General features: G+C 37.6%; 1 non-coding gene across 1 annotated transcript; it reads left to right on the top strand.

Moving 5' to 3' along the window:
* Positions 1-319: 319 nt before the first annotated feature.
* On the top strand, positions 320-426 carry LOC139865288 (small nucleolar RNA R71). Its single transcript, XR_011764812.1, has one exon. It is a non-coding gene; the product is annotated as a small nucleolar RNA R71 (small nucleolar RNA).
* Positions 427-18456: the final 18030 nt, after the last annotated feature.

The raw sequence follows: 18456 nt of genomic DNA, 5'->3' as shown, positions 1-18456 counted from the left end.
TGGTCCACCGCATTGCTCACAATTGATTTGTATTACGTGACTATCTTTAGTCAACTTTTCCATTCGTCTCTCGAAAACATCTAATTTTGTGGAAACAGAATCAAAGTCATGGCTAGAATCGGCTCTAGCCGCTTTAGATGAATGAAAGATATCTTTTTCCTAGTGCCACTCATGAGAGTGGGAGGCGGTATTATCAATTATCTTGTGAGCTTCGGTTGCGGTTTTCTTCATAATGGAACCACCAGCTGTTGTGTCGATGTCTTTTCGTGTGTTGATGTCGACGCCTTTATAGAAGATTTGCACTATTTGAAAAGTATCTAAACCGTGTTGAGGACATCCTTTCAACATCCTTTCGAATCTTGTCCACGCCTCATATAATGTTTCATTTGGCTTTTGTGCGAACGTGGCAATTTCTCCTTGAAGTCTCACGGCTTTAGATGCCGGAAAGAATCTTTTAAGAAATTTCTCAACTAAAACATCACATGTATCAATCGCTCCTTCAGGTAACGATTCTAACCAATCTTTGGCTTCTCCCTTTAAAGTCCAGGGGAACAACATAAGATAAATAGTTTCATCCTCAACTTCTCGGATTTTAAATAGATTACAAATCCTATTAAAAGTTCGAAGATGTTCGTTTGGATCTTCTTTTGTTGTACCACTAAATTGGCATTGATTAGTGACCATGTGTAGGATTTGTCCTTTGATTTCAAAATCTGACGCATTAACATCTTGCTGAATAATGGCGTGACCTTGGCCCGTTCGTATGGCTCTCATTCGGTCTTCTATACTTTGAGGTTCCGTTACTTCCATAATTGAATTTGTTGAATACGAATCACTAGAGGATTTCGATTTAATGGTTTGTAGTTCAAGAGGAATGATTAGTGGTTCGGGATCATGGAATTGTCCTTGAATATCCTCTGGGTTCTCAATTGTGAAGTCGGGTTCAAAAAATGGATTATCGAAAATTTGAATTGGAGTACTTGTTTGACTAGATGATGATTCTAAAGAAAAATCAACGGCGACAATATTGGCTAGATGTCTTAATCAAGTTACAGGTGGTGAACGTATGAAAGGTGGTGAACGTTTTGCTCAGTGCATTCACTGAATATCCTATTAGTTATAAATATAAAAATTATATAAGTTATCAAATCAATAGACTTTTCTGATTTTGCCCATGTTTTGAATATCCAATAGATGCAGCAGGTAGCCATGACCCTTTAAATCGGAAGTCCACAACTCACCACTAACAAATCCAACTATTACTACGAACCAGAAAATTTGTGTCTATTGATCCAATCGCTTACAATAATTTTTGTCGAAATTTTGAAATAAAAATCTATGTCCTAAAAACTAGAGCGTAGAAATGAAAAAGAAAAAGCGCGTCGAAAAAGGTCGAAAATAAAAAAAAATAAGAAAGAAAAACGTTGAAACTTAAAAGTCTAAAAACTAAATCTAAAAAGTTGCGTCTAAAGGTATTAAAGCTTAAAAGGAATTCTATATCAAAAATGACAATAACTTAATTAGGCACTAAAATCTAAAAACTGCGTCGCAAAATTCTAAAGCGCCTAAATCTTAATTTAAAGAAAAAGCACTTAAGGGATTTTACGGTAAAACCTAAAAATCTAGAAGTATAAAAATAACTACGGCAAAACTAAACTTAAAACTAAGGTAAATAACACTAAGGAAAAAAAAATAAAAACTAAGGAATTCTAAATGTAAAAACTAAAGGAAACTTAAAACTAAGGAAAAATTACTCTAAGTGAATCGTAAATCTACAATATTTTTTATGCTTTTCAAGATTTTAAATTTTAAAAGTATTAAGCACTAATTAAGACTAACGTAGTTATCTAAAATAAACCTACAAATTTACTTATTTATATTAATTAGTAGACTAAAAAAAATTTAATTTAAAAAGTCCAAGTTAATTTTAAATTTAGCTAGTTGTCTGTATTTACTATACAATTTTTAAGATTACAACTGTTAAACTAAAAATTAAAAAGAAAGTAAAAAACAATATATATATATATATATATATATATATATATATATATATATATATATATATATCTAATGGAGACGTTATATATAAAAGTTAATAATAATACAACTTAAAATATTTAAATACTTAAAATAATTAAAAACCTAACTTGAATAAACTAATTAAAGTTATGAAGTTTCAATACGATCCAGACTCAAAGTAGGGATGCAGATTCAAAAAAAAAAAACTTGTGGGTGTGCCTACGACCAAAGTGCTATTATTTTTAAATCAAGCTCCCCGGCAGCGGTGCCAAAAACTTGATGTGCTAGCAGAGGGGTACGAAATGCTATTATTTTTAATACGAAATACGGTACAATTTACACAAGTTTTAATTATTAATAGATGGGATATACCTAAACCTTGCTACAACACTATAGGCAGTGTACCTAATCGTAGAGTAGTGTAGTTTTTAGTAAGTCCGGTTCGTTCCACAGGGAGCTAGTGATTACGTACTATATTTTTAACAACTATATTTATATAAAATATATATATTTATATATAGTAATATTATTATTTAAAAGTGAGGTTTTACTGTTTAATGACCGGTTTGTCGATTTTTAATAAAGCATATAGATAAATGACGATAATTAAAGTTGCGTAAAATAAATAACAAGATTTAAAGTTGCGATAATTAAAATTGCGATACGAAATGAAATAAAATAATTATGCTTATTTAAACTTCCGTAATCATGATGTTTGACGTTTTGATTTTAATATATTACTCTGGGTTAATTGTCCTTTGTCCTAGTTTATTTGATACGTCTATCTGGTTTTTGTCCATAATAGTCCATCGGTCATAAATATAAAGTGCGGGTGTCCTTGTCAAATTACCATTATACCCGAAGTCAAATATTCCAACTAATTAAGGATTTAAACTGTGACACAGTTATCACTTCTGTCAACAATTACACCAGTTATCATTGTATGTAATCCACCCCTGTTTTGATTAGATATGAATATTCATTTACCCACTTGATCAGTTTGAATAATCAATTACCCAACCCGAATAATTAATTAAATTATTATAATAGATTCCATATGAACGTCACTAAATAGGACAACTATAATCATTATTAATTATTAGGTTAATTAATTTGAAGATAAGTTCGACAGACTCCAATGGGTTGTCACTCAATTAGACAATACCCCCCATCTATTAATAGCCAATAGTCCAATTTTCACAAGTGTCGATCTTTTTCCTAAACCTTAATTATGGTCCAAAGTTCAATAACCCCATCTTAATATTTAGTCCAACATCACGATTACTTCAGCTCAAATAAGCATAATAATAACTTAGTTACGAGACATTAATTTAAAAAGGAAGAACATAACTTACCATGATTAATTATAGCTTAGCGTACACGGACAGAGTTTCGTCTTTAAAAACCCGTAAAACATTCTTACAATAACCCAATTATTATTAGTATTAACTTAAACTTAATAATTATATTAAATATAAATATATATTTGTAACAACCCAAACCAAACCACGACAATTCCCGTTAAATTTCACAACATAAAAAAAAAATTGATGTTGGCTGAGTTGCGCGGCGCGCCAAATGGGTGCGCGGCGCGCCAAACCACCTGGACAGCCCGCTGTCCCCGGAAGTCAATTTAACGAAAATGTTTGACTAGTTCCCGACATTTTTAGCCAAAACGCTTTTAACCATAAATTCATATATATAAAACTAGCACGTTTAATTAATAAAATTGAGTTTACGAAGCGGGTCCCACAACGACCCATTTTACCACCTTAAGTACCGAAATACAATATTTAACCAAAAGACTTTTAATACAACAAAGCCGAGCATGGCGATTGGGAATACGCTACCCAATCCTAAATGATCCAAAAGTAAGTCACTAAAGCAACTATGCACGTCTTCTAGTCCTCGCGCTTACCCGAGCCACCAATCCGCATGCAATCTATAAAAAGAGTCAACAACGAGAGGGTAAGCTAACGCTTAGTGAATGATAATATACTACATACATATATATGCATAAAATGGACACGCCACATAAATAAACAAATACCGCATACCGGAGCGTCCAAGCCTAAAGGCAAGCTAATCTAAGTATACCATACGATCACTAAGCAACAAGCTAATAATACCATCAATAAGGTAAGTTCACCAACGTCAATGTGAACAACGCCAATAACTACCCCCGGAGGGTTAACTACATCACGACAACACAACATTAATCACTAATTAGCAATTCGACAATCATGCAACATATCGTGCATATACCAATAACCGCAAGTCCACAATAGCTAGCAATACCAAAAGCATATAGTTCATAATTAAATATGCCAATACATAACTCATACAACCATGGTTAACCAAGTACACAAGAGAACGGTACATGAAAGTCCGTTGGAGTTCATAACATCCACTAGTGTTACTTACACACCGCGTAATCACTAGTCCCCCGGGTGATGTCTTAAACACCGCGACTAACTCACCCTTACAACAATGTGGCGTCTTAAACACCGCGATGAATCCACACTTCATTCAATACAATGAGTGGTGTCTTGAACACCGCGACACTTCCACTCCCATGACATTGTGGTGTCTTAAACACCGCGACAATACCACAAGTCAATTACACAATGAGTAGTGTCTTAAACACCGCGACAATACTACTCGTCAATTCCACAATGAGTAGTGTCTTAAACACCGCGACAATACTACTCGTCAATTCCACAATGAGTAGTGTCTTAAACACCGCGACAATACTACTCGTTTCATAGAACGTGGTGTCTTAAACAACGCGACAATACCACATTCGTACAACACAATTAAATACATTACATACATACACGCATAATTATTCCACTCACAACCACGTGCGATAACGTACACCCAAAATGTGTACTTTGCTAAAGGTAGTCAACCAAAACGCACAACCGTGCCAATTGGACCTATGCACAAGTCCATCAAATCCACCTATATGTGAAGTGAGCTCTATAGCCGAGAATCACTTCACCCGACCCGCACCCATCCTACACATACATATGCATATAGGATATTAACACTCACCTTGAAGTCTTGAAGAAAGCTTCCAAGTAAACCGCAACTCGCCGATGGAAAATACCTATTCCATTATCACAAATACCACAACACAATTAGATTGGATTCACAAATTAACCCAATTCGTCACTTAGTGCAATTTCGACCCAAATGCACTTCCAAGCACAAACCGTGCCCAAAACTAACCAATAATCACTAACACAAGTGAGAATGGTCCTAGTACGCCAATTAAACCCGAACTCAAGTGTTAAACACGTGTCATACCCATTTTGACACTTAAACCCTAATTTTGACCCAAAGTCACAATTAGTCAACCGAATACCCTAAAATGGTTTCCAATACTTCCATAATCACTAATCCAAGTGATTAAACTCATAATCAAAGCCTAATCAAGGCCAAACCGCCAACCAACCCAAAACCCACCAACAATAACTATAAGATCCGATTACTAGCTTCACTTAACCCATTTCATCACTTAAAAGGGGTTTTACAACTAATTAACTCAAAACCCTAACTTGAATATCAAATTAAATAAATGAAATTCGGAGTTTGAGCTTACCAATACTATCACCACGTAGCCGAGAACGAAAGGAACAACTTTAAAACCCGAGACTTTGAACGATTCGAGCTTCTTCTTCACCAAAACCTCCAATCTCTCTCTAAATATCTCTCTCTCTCTAGATATTTGGAAGGGATGAATGGACATGAAAAATGATCCAAAACTGATCCAAAGTAGCTAATATGGCACACAAATCCGGCCCCATGTGATTTTACCCTTTTACCCCTCATTTAATTAAATAAAAACAAGGGAGTTCTGTCAGCGCCATTTTGCGCGGCGCGCACCAGAACCGCGCGGCGCGCAACAGGCCAGTTTCAGCTTCTTTTGCCTTTTAACTAATACAAATAGCCAACGCAACCAAAACCCGAATGTTATAAGTACATAAGTACGTAATATAAATATTTGGGTCTTACAACTCTCCCCCACTTAAGCTCGATCACGTCCTCGTGATCCTCATCACTTAACCAAACGGACCCCACACACGGTCCTAAACATAAGTTTCAAATCCGACTTTCCTAGGAAATTCTTTCCAACGAATCGCCTTCTACAACCCGCGATTTCTCAAGTTCACAACCCGAGCACTAAACCATGCTCATTCCCCAACATCGAGGAAAACTCAACTAATCTCGTACCGGGATGTCAATCCCTTAGCATACTAATACCGAGTACAACTCTAAAAGCAACCAATTCTCAACCTAAGGTCAACGACCCGAAACAATGAAGACCGAACCAAAAGAATCCTTACGGATACCACCAATCACGAATCATCCATTGTAGTGCGCAATACGACCCATACGCAACTACCGTAACAACACAATCCACGGTTAGAAACCGATAGCGCCCAAAGCGGCTATGGGAACACAAATCCCAAGGTGTACGAAATCGTCCATCGTCACACCCGTAACAAACATGTGAGCGAAACACGGCTATCGCATCACTAATCATACCACGTGGTCCTCACGACCCCACCATCGACGCATAAAACGACCGATAGTTCCCACAACATGGTCCTTACGACCCCACCATTGGTGTATCAAACAACCAATAGATTACAACTCAACATGGCCGAAACAACCCGAGCCAAAACACATATGGAGGATGGTCGAAACAACCCGAACCTTAGTGAATTCGCACAACCCGAAATCCACCAACCCAATCCATATATCTCACAACGAAATGACCGCACAACCCGAGTCATCGTGAATACGCGCAAACCGATATTCACTACCACCGCCACATAGTATAACCGAGGAGGGCCGTACAACCCGAGCCTTAGTGAATCCGAACCACCCGACATTCACTACCTCAAACTATGAGCCCAACCAACAGGGACAATCGTACTACCCGAAATATTGTGAATACGAACAACCCGATATTCACGTCCCACAACACAACTCTCTTGATGAAGTCAGCGGACCCCGAAGGTCATGCTCCACCAATCTCAATACCGGATGAAGTCAGCGGACCCGAAAGTCATGCTTCATTAATCCACAATACCGGATGAAGTCAGCGGACCCGAAGATCATGCTTAACCGATCTCAACACCACGCTCATGACGAAGTCAGCGGACCCTAAAGATCATGCTCCATCAATCACGTACTCCCATGATGAAGTCAGCGGACCCTAAAGATCATGCTCCATCACGCAACCATACTATAATGAAGTCAGCGGACCCCAAAAGTCATGCTTCATTAATCATCAATACCACGATGAAGTCAGCGGACCCCGAAGGTCATGCTTCATCAACTACATACCATAATCGAGCAAGAACCACCTATATCAAACATAGGTACCGAACAAGAATTCTCCAAAAGAGAACCCGACACACACCTTCCTTAACCGAAGGATTTCACCTTGCTCACCAAACACGTCCATTATCTCTCAACGAGATTTACCACATTACCGCCTCGGTGGGATTCCAATCCAAACCATAAGTACAATTTATCCGAAATCGCACTCTACCACGAATCGACCCAAAACTAGGTCTCGGTAAAAATTCCAGATCTACCAAAATCATCATCCGGAATATCACACTAACACTTTCCTCGCGCAAGAGTGCGACTCCCCCACTTGGAAACACGTTCCTATATCACAACTCGTACACCCGTACGATGCTACCAAAGGTAGACTTTACCAACAATTGGGTACACACGACCCATCACCACACCTTGCTCTAACCTTGAGCACACGAAGGATTTCAATCAATCCTTAAACACTTCGAACGAAAAGTGTACCACGATTACACAAACCATACCCTCGCAATTATCCAATTGCTTTAGTTTGTCAAGTTTCACCTAGTCACTCATGTACCTACGGGTTTCTCCCGGTACCCTAAGTACAATGTAACCACAGCACAATCGGAGTCGACACCACGCTAGTAGGTATAAAAGAGGCACCTAAGGTCGCGTCATAAAGACTCCATTACCAACACACATCGAGATTTTAAACACTCGGCCTCAAAGGTTCCAATCACCCGACGAACCTCATGGTTCATCACTTCAACACCAAAAGCGAACACGCGCTAAACAATCGAACACCAAAACCATTTATGTGGCTTGGTAGTAACATTCCCCAAATACTAAGGAATGCTTGGTTACACCAAGTCTTACGCCCTTCGTCCAACAACCAAACATGCAAATTACTATGCAATTAACAAGTCCGAACATATATGCCACGTAAATAAATATTCAAAGACATATTTATTAAAACGAAACATACCTCAACGTCTCCTTGCGGCATTCGCCGCCGTCAACTCGGGACAATCCGGCTTGCGATGTCCCTCTTTATGACAATAGTAGCACATTCCGTCATCACTTCTCGGCATTGTGCATTCCCACAACTTGTGACCCCTAACGCCACAATTGAAACACCTAGGCGCACGAGAATCCACCGCGCCCTTTACCACATTACTCGTACTCGCACTCGGACCCTTAGTCCTCTTACTCGGAGCACCATAAGAAATAACCCTTCTCTCACTTGAAGGTTCGCCCCTTTTTGATCGGGAATACGACTCGAAACCTCTAGCCACGGCGAATAATTCTGCAAACGATTTCGCGTAGCCCCGGCTAATCTTACCTTTCAAGTCATCATTCAAAGTTCGATAGAAATCCTCCATCAACAAACGATCATTCCCCAAATATTCTGGGCAAAAACGAGCCTTCGACATAAAAGTCGTCTTTAAAGTATTCAAGTCCATAGAACCCTGTTGCAAATTTCGCAACTCACAACGCAATTCCGATAAATCGGCTGAAGTTCGGAACTCCTCGAAGAATTCCCCCTTAAATTCATCCCACGATAAGGCCATAAACGTTTCACCACCGACAAGATCAATCTTACCATCCAACCAATCCCTCGCCCTACCCCGCAACAAACTCGTAGCGAGTCTCGTCTTTCTCTCGGGAGGGAAATCAATAGTACGGAAACACCCTTCGACGTCCGAAATCCAAGTTGTGCTCACCAAAGGATCCGACTTTCCGTCATACATCGGGGATTTAGTCCTCATGAAGCTCTTAAGATAACGCTCCATTTCACTACTTTGAAGTTTGGAATACTTCCTATCCATTTCTTCTCGAAACGCTCTCATTTGCTCCGCAACGGCGGCCACAACTCTAGCGTTAAACTCCACGTTATTCGCCTCGATCTCGTTTCGCGTCGTCAATCTCAAAATGCAAAACGATTAGATCACGAACGTATAAAATCGCACGCACAACTCCGTCCCATCTTGCTAAACACTCGTCGTACATCACTCGTTAGACACGATTTGTACCCGTAATAAGGTTTGCAAGTTCTTATTACGCACACACGCCGCATCGACTCGTTAGTACAACGACCGCCTCGCTCGATGATAAGAACAAACACAACCAAAATTCTACGCGATACAAACACACGCGAGAATTATTACCACAACACAAAAGCATATTAATAATATCCGCATTACTAATATATACGTTAGTCGACCTATAAACAAGGCACTAACTAAACCCATTCCGACCCGAAATCCTACAAGTCCCGCAACAATTTAAGCACACACAAAGTCTAAGTCTAGGCACCTATCTCAAGTCACCTAAATCCCTTAGACCATGCTCTGATACCACTTGTAACAACCCAAACCAAACCACGACAATTCCCGTTAAATTTCACAACATAAAAAAAAAAAATTGCTGTTGGCTGAGTTGCGCGGCGCGCCAAATGGGTGCGCGGCGCGCCAAACCACCTGGACAGCCCGCTGTCCCCGGAAGTCAATTTAACGAAAATGTTTGACTAGTTCCCGACATTTTTAGCCAAAACGCTTTTAACCATAAATTCATATATATAAAACTAGCACGTTTAATTAATAAAATTGAGTTTACGAAGCGGGTCCCACAACGACCCATTTTACCACCTTAAGTACCGAAATACAATATTTAACCAAAAGACTTTTAATACAACAAAGCCGAGCATGGCGATTGGGAATACGCTACCCAATCCTAAATGATCCAAAAGTAAGTCACTAAAGCAACTATGCACGTCTTCTAGTCCTCGCGCTTACCCGAGCCACCAATCCGCATGCAATCTATAAAAAGAGTCAACAACGAGAGGGTAAGCTAACGCTTAGTGAATGATAATATACTACATACATATATATGCATAAAATGGACACGCCACATAAATAAACAAATACCGCATACCGGAGCGTCCAAGCCTAAAGGCAAGCTAATCTAAGTATACCATACGATCACTAAGCAACAAGCTAATAATACCATCAATAAGGTAAGTTCACCAACGTCAATGTGAACAACGCCAATAACTACCCCCGGAGGGTTAACTACATCACGACAACACAACATTAATCACTAATTAGCAATTCGACAATCATGCAACATATCGTGCATATACCAATAACCGCAAGTCCACAATAGCTAGCAATACCAAAAGCATATAGTTCATAATTAAATATGCCAATACATAACTCATACAACCATGGTTAACCAAGTACACAAGAGAACGGTACATGAAAGTCCGTTGGAGTTCATAACATCCACTAGTGTTACTTACACACCGCGTAATCACTAGTCCCCCGGGTGATGTCTTAAACACCGCGACTAACTCACCCTTACAACAATGTGGCGTCTTAAACACCGCGACGAATCCACACTTCATTCAATACAATGAGTGGTGTCTTGAACACCGCGACACTTCCACTCCCATGACATTGTGGTGTCTTAAACACCGCGACAATACCACAAGTCAATTACACAATGAGTAGTGTCTTAAACACCGCGACAATACTACTCGTCAATTCCACAATGAGTAGTGTCTTAAACACCGCGACAATACTACTCGTCAATTCCACAATGAGTAGTGTCTTAAACACCGCGACAATACTACTCGTTTCATAGAACGTGGTGTCTTAAACAACGCGACAATACCACATTCGTACAACACAATTAAATACATTACATACATACACGCATAATTATTCCACTCACAACCACGTGTGATAACGTACACCCAAAATGTGTACTTTGCTAAAGGTAGTCAATCAAAACGCACAACCGTGCCAATTGGACCTATGCACAAGTCCATCAAATCCACCTATATGTGAAGTGAGCTCTATAGCCGAGAATCACTTCACCCGACCCGCACCCATCCTACACATACATATGCATATAGGATATTAACACTCACCTTGAAGTCTTGAAGAAAGCTTCCAAGTAAACCGCAACTCGCCGATGGAAAATACCTATTCCATTATCACAAATACCACAACACAATTAGATTGGATTCACAAATTAACCCAATTCGTCACTTAGTGCAATTTCGACCCAAATGCACTTCCAAGCACAAACCGTGCCCAAAACTAACCAATAATCACTAACACAAGTGAGAATGGTCCTAGTACGCCAATTAAACCCGAACTCAAGTGTTAAACACGTGTCATACCCATTTTGACACTTAAACCCTAATTTTGACCCAAAGTCACAATTAGTCAACCGAATACCCTAAAATGGTTTCCAATACTTCCATAATCACTAATCCAAGTGATTAAACTCATAATCAAAGCCTAATCAAGGCCAAACCGCCAACCAACCCAAAACCCACCAACAATAACTATAAGATCCGATTACTAGCTTCACTTAACCCATTTCATCACTTAAAAGGGGTTTTACAACTAATTAACTCAAAACCCTAACTTGAATATCAAATTAAATAAATGAAATTCGGAGTTTGAGCTTACCAATACTATCACCACGTAGCCGAGAACGAAAGGAACAACTTTAAAACCCGAGACTTTGAATGATTCGAGCTTCTTCTTCACCAAAACCTCCAATCTCTCTCTAAATATCTCTCTCTCTCTAGATATTTGGAAGGGATGAATGGACATGAAAAATGATCCAAAACTGATCCAAAGTAGCTAATATGGCACACAAATCCGGCCCCATGTGATTTTACCCTTTTACCCCTCATTTAATTAAATAAAAACAAGGGAGTTCTGTCAGCGCCATTTTGCGCGGCGCGCACCAGAACCGCGCGGCGCGCAACAGGCCAGTTCCAGCTTCTTTTGCCTTTTAACTAATACAAATAGCCAACGCAACCAAAACCCGAATGTTATAAGTACATAAGTACGTAATATAAATATTTGGGTCTTACAATATTACAGAAAGAAAGAGAGAAAATATATTGAAGAAGGTGTACATTTATCTGTGTGCATGTGTTGCTTTTATAGGCACAAATAATTCACTATTTTGAGTTTGAAAATTGGTTGAGAAGTTTGTTGATACCAGCTGCCGACGTCCATTCAATTAATATACAGAGCACTTATTTGATTTATTATTTTATTATATTATATTTATTATTATATTATATTATTATTATTATGAATTATATATATTATATTATATTCTTGTGCATAGTTGACTTGTAATTTTAGCTCCGTTGACTCGTACGTTGATAGTTGGTTCATGTCTCGGTTCCAGATTTTCGAACGTCTTTTCGTATGCTTAGATATCTTGTACTTTGCGTTTCGCGGCTTGTACTCTTGTCATTTTTAGACGTTAATCATCAATAAATTGAACCACTTGGATTGTATCTTGTACATTTGAGCTTTTTGGACGTTTGCGTCTTCAAATCTTCCTTTTTATTCTTTTGTCTTCACACTTATTTATTTAAACGAATATTACTTGAAAATAGAACAATTGCAACTGAAAACTTTACATATCGGAAGGATATTGATACTAAATATATGTTCATTTGGAGCACTATCAAGAATCTCGATCCGAGACGAGGTACATTTCCTTAAGGTATATTGAACAAGTTTTCATTTCTCAAGAATTTCGCGCCGCGGAAGATTTATCGGTTTCTAAAAATGTTTGTTAGAGCAAGTTTCTTATCGGTTTCTGAAAATGTTCGTTAAAACTATTCACCCTCGAGGCGAATACTTAGTATAACGTGAAGAGTCTATCTCTCCATTGGGAATTTAGATAAAAGATTTCCTTATACGGAAGTACGAGTTTAATGCGAGAGAAGTTTCCGCCTCGATGTGAGCATATCAAGCATATTGTAGTTCGTCGATAAAACTATGCGAAAACGAGATAGTATACACGTGTAATATATGTTTTGAAGTTGAAAGAGTTTGTTATTCATTCAGAAGCATAAATATGATTCGAAAATAATCGAAGGTGTGTCCTTGGTAGGGTTGTTATCAATATTCTCGGAGTTTTCGGATGGCAACAAGGAAAAACGAAATCATGTACATGGCACATGGTGGTGATTAGGTTGATCGAGTCCAATCACCATCACGTGTCATTAGAACTTTGGTATGACTTACCATAATATAACCACATTGATCGAGTGTCGTTATATTACGCTAACTCATACCTCCATTCCCACATCACTCCATAGAACTAAGTTTGTGCAATCGTGAAGTTTTAAAATGAACAAAGTGTAACGACGTCTCTAACGTGACTCGTATTTAATCGAAAGAATTAGTGCAACTCTGAAGATGCGTTCCCCGAGGGAAGTGTATAACTGGTTGTTCACGTCAATGCGGTTCAAGTCAAACAATAATGTCTTTAGGTACAAAAGGAGTAACGAATTGTGATAACGAGTAGTACGCAACCGTAGTGATAAGTAGTGATGACGATACTCACCTAGAGTAGTGATGGTAGTAACAAGAAGTGATAGATAGTGAAGGGCACTGGCGTAACATCGCTAGTGGTTAGTGATTGCCATAGTGGTGGAAACTTTATAGTACTTGTGGATAGTAAGCTAGGACGGTGGAACATGGGAGACAAAGTTCCCGAACTAGTGTGACTAATAAAGTCGTCGTCCTCCTTACACGTATGAATCATGAGTTTACGTGTGTTACCAGAAAGTGGTAGAATGGATTCGTATGATGAAAGTTTGGTACCATTATGGAGTTCTCCTAAGAAAGATTCAAGTATAAATGAACAAGTAGTCAAGTAAGTGCTATCTATATCAAATGCAAGTCAAAATGCAATGATTAACAATCCGGTTGTAGTCTAGATTCACTAATGCATACTAACGACTCTGTCAGACAAACTAATGTATATCCTAGTTCCCTACAACCAACACTCTGATACCATCTGTAACGACCCGACAAAATCTTCATTGACGGCGCCGTTAACTTAGGTCCCGTTACGTGGCCGTAGTCTCTAAATGAGACGCGTTTGACCAAAATTATGTCGCATTCATTTGAAACGTGTAAGACTTGCAAAGTTTTAAGTTTACCCACATGATCGACAACAAGTTTAAGTTTACATAAGCTGTAAAGTATAAATGAAAATAATTTGCGACATAATATAAGTTGTAAATCTCGAATGCTATCAATAGCGTATGTATGTATGTATGTATGTATGTATGCTTGACCCCAAGCAAGTAATCAAAGTGTGCGCATGTATGCTTAACCCCAAGAAAGTATAAGTGTACGCAGAAGCACATATCAAGTAGCCAAGTATGAACCTGAGAAACATATAGAAAACTGTCAACGAAAAACGTTGGTGAAATCATAGGTGTATTTGTAAATGTTGTTTTTGAACCACAAGATTTTGTATAGTTGATTATCCAAATCGTTTGCATTCCAAAGATGTTGTACATTTGCGAGCACCTAATTATCAAGACTTAACTGTATACGAATCCCATTGAATTAGTGTTAGAACCTACACTATACCCGAAAATATATTTCATCAGCTAACGGTAGCGAATCGTCCGAATGAGGGCTCGTCAAGCCCATGTGATCACATAACATAAGTTCACGTTTACACCCTGCAAGTGTAACTAATGATAATTGAATTGAGGCTTTTTGTTCTAACTCGCATGGAATGTTGTTTTCGTACTTGTGTTCAAAGCATAAAAGTATAAACCGTATATGTTTCTCATCCCATGATTTAAAGTATAAAAGTTGTTAAAAAGATGGGACTATGATGTCACCTTGATTGCACGAATATAAATGTACTTCACAAAGTAACGTGTGCAAGAACGAATGCTAGTCTTGACCTAAACAAATAGGTTGTATCAATATCGGTAAACACGGTCGGTCAAAGTTGTTCAATTAGTCTTATGGCTCGTTACGACTCAATTATGTAGCATGTGAATCACGTTGTCAAGTTTCATGCAAGATATAAGTATAAAAGACGGTTAGAACGATTGCATAAGTATTTGGTTAAGTTTGACTAAAAGTAAAACTTTGGTCAAAGTCAATGAAAAAGTCAACGTGTTCGGGTCGGGTCTCGAACTATTTTTCTGAGCTAATAATTCATATATAAGCATGTTAGAACAAGTTACATGTTAATCGGAGGTGCGTAGCATAGTTAGAATTTTTCGTATAATTGTCAAGTTGATCAGTCCCTGAACACGGCCATTGTTGCACCGCGACAAATGAGGGCCGCGCCGCGACATTAAACGTGAGCTGGTGCCTGGGCTGTTTTAATTGTTCAAGTCTCATCCAAACTTCAATTTATCATAACTAATGAACCGTAAACACCTAAAATGCATACCATACATCGTTGGAAAGGTAATTTAACGAGGAATACAATTAAAAACATTTCATTAAACAAAAATATCATTTACAAAAACCGAAGTCTCGCCGAATGATCATTATTTAACGTTTCAAGCTCAAAAATGCAATTGGTGATTCGGGAATCTAATTTACACATACGATATGCCGTTTCGAAGTTAATTAAACATACAATGCAACTAAACACTTATCAACAACATTAACAAGTATTCAATGCATCAAAAGTTCATTTTAAGTCTATCAAACCCTAACCAAAAATCATAAAATCAACAATCATGCTAACGAAGTTTTTTGAAATCAACCTACATACCAAAACGAAGCTAACAATGCTAGTAACACATTTCATACATGAACTTTAACATTTAAATAACATTTAATCATCCAAAACTCAAGATTAAACACACCCATTTTAAGTTCATGCTAGTTTATGCAAAATAACAGGATCGAGCAAATAATTCACATATTCATGCTAGACTCGAGCCATTGACACTAATTAACACACTTTTAAGTTTAAAGGTCTAATTTATGAAAATTAGAGATTTTGAAAAGCTTACCCCAAGCTATGAAATTGGTACCAAAATGAAGAAGATGATGAGAGGATCACGAATATGTAATTTGTTTTGATGCTTGCTTGCTTGAATTGATTTAGATGATGAATCTTTGAAGTTGGGTGAAATGGTGTTTCTTGAACTAGAGAGAAAAGGGAAGTGGGAGATGGATGGAAATGAATGGTGGGGAAGAGTGGGTTGACTAGTTGACCTAGTCAACTAGTTTGCCCACTTGACAACTTCGGTCCCTCAAGTTTAAAGCGGGTGAGTGAATTAACCAAACGAATAAATTTAAATACCCGAGAATAAACGGGAGATGTTATAATTGAATAACAGAAATATTAAGAACGTTAGTTAACGAAAGACACGAATTTAGATAACGAAAGATATTATATAAAAAAAAGACGGCGTTAAAATAAATTTAACAAAAAAATGCGGGATGTTACATCAAGTGCCGCCAAATTCCTTGGCGCAAGTCACAGATTTAACATGCATAAGCATAGGTCTGTCATATATTCTGTTAGCGAGAGATTTGGCGTAAGTCACAACCTGAAAAAGTGAATCTATGTTTTCTTATTTTGTACTTTGTGTATAATATGTTATACCATACTATATTTAGGAGTATATTTGTGGGTACTATTTAACCTTGTGTTGTAGCTCATGTGGTAGTGGTCTGCCTCTCTTGGCGAGAGGTCAGAAGTTCGACTTTCGTGGGGTGCAACATTGCACACAAGGTTTCCCCTTAACCATTGAGTTCCACCTAAGGGTGCACTTCGCACATCGCGTTGCGGGGGCAGTGGGGAAAGGGGGCCATGCTCTTGGATTTGGTCGAGTTTCCTCCTAGGTAGCCGTTGAGGGCGGATTATGTAACTGCGGGAGATGAACGTGTGTGTGGTTTAGTCCCTTAGGTGATCCCGAACTGTTGTTCAAAAGAAAAATAATACGCTTATTTTCTTTTTCGAGATGTCCCAATTTAATTGTCAACTCCAAAAATATATAAGAATAATAAGGTAAAGTTTATTTATATCTCTACTTTATTTATAAAAAAAAAATAGGTAAAAAGTAAGGGGTAAAACTGAAAATTGAACAAAAATATACAAAAAATATGATATTTTTTAAATCGTATGTTTTTTTCGAGACTATTAAATTGAGACAAAGAAAGCAAAAGATATAGAGAATTTAGTTTGAGGACTCCCAATGGAGCCGTTAATCCATTTCCAATAATTAGAAAATATTAGACAAACAGTCAACAATAAAAAGTTGGTCAAAGTTGAAAAAAGTCGGTTAAAGTTGGAAAAGGTCATAAAAGTCGATCAAAGGTGATCAAAGTCGGTCTAAGTAGAAAATATTATATTTTGCATTTTGTAATGTTGTTAATAATTATTAATTGTTCATGTTTATTGTGAAGATGGTTTATATTTTAAGATTCGATTTGTATATAACATTATATAAATATACATTTAATGAAACTATTTTAAAAAATAAGCGTTGGTCAACGCCCGACGCGTTCCTGTTGTGTCCCCGTCTCGACCGACTCGTCCCTCCAAGATCCCAACCGAAGCGCCCCCGACTCGCGTCATTTACAACCTTGTTTGTGCCAATCATTCCACACCAATATTTTTCTGAATATCTGGTATAAATCATCACAGAGTGTATTGTTTTAATTGATTGTATATTTGACTTTAAAATTTGTATTTTGGTGGTGAGGAAATGTGTGATGGTTAGAAATGAAATGTGATTAGTTATTGATAAGAAGGAAATGATGATGTGACGCTAATGTAATAGTTTGTTAATTCGAAGAAGGTCGTCGTAATTGAGAATGCATTTAAAAGAATTTTAAAAGTTATTTATGGTGCTGTGAAAAAAAGACTTTTAGTTTAAAAAAAAAAAGTATACCATAGGAAATCATATAAGGAATTTGAATTGATCAATAAAAAATAATTTTATAAATGAGGAATATTCAAATGAATTCAACTTTAAAATTGAGATCCATGGGACCAATCAGGGTGCGACATGTGGCGCGCAATCACATGTGATTGAATTTTTTTTTCAAAAAATGGTTTTGTTTCGAAAAATAATTTTTTTTCAATTTTTTTTCCGAATTTTTTTTTTCAAACACATGTGATTGGATTTGACATGCAGTAAATCACATGTGATTCTGCATGTCAATCACATGTGACTGTAAAACTCAATCACATGTGATTCCGCGTGTCAAAAAATTTTGAAATTTTTTTGACAATCACATATGATTGGATTACCATTCAAAA

The sequence above is a fragment of the Rutidosis leptorrhynchoides genome, chromosome 8 (assembly GCF_046630445.1).
Source record: "Rutidosis leptorrhynchoides isolate AG116_Rl617_1_P2 chromosome 8, CSIRO_AGI_Rlap_v1, whole genome shotgun sequence".
Lineage (NCBI taxonomy): Eukaryota > Viridiplantae > Streptophyta > Magnoliopsida > Asterales > Asteraceae > Rutidosis > Rutidosis leptorrhynchoides.
Note: the sequence above shows the minus strand (reverse complement) of the source record. Positions and strands in the feature narration are given on the sequence as shown.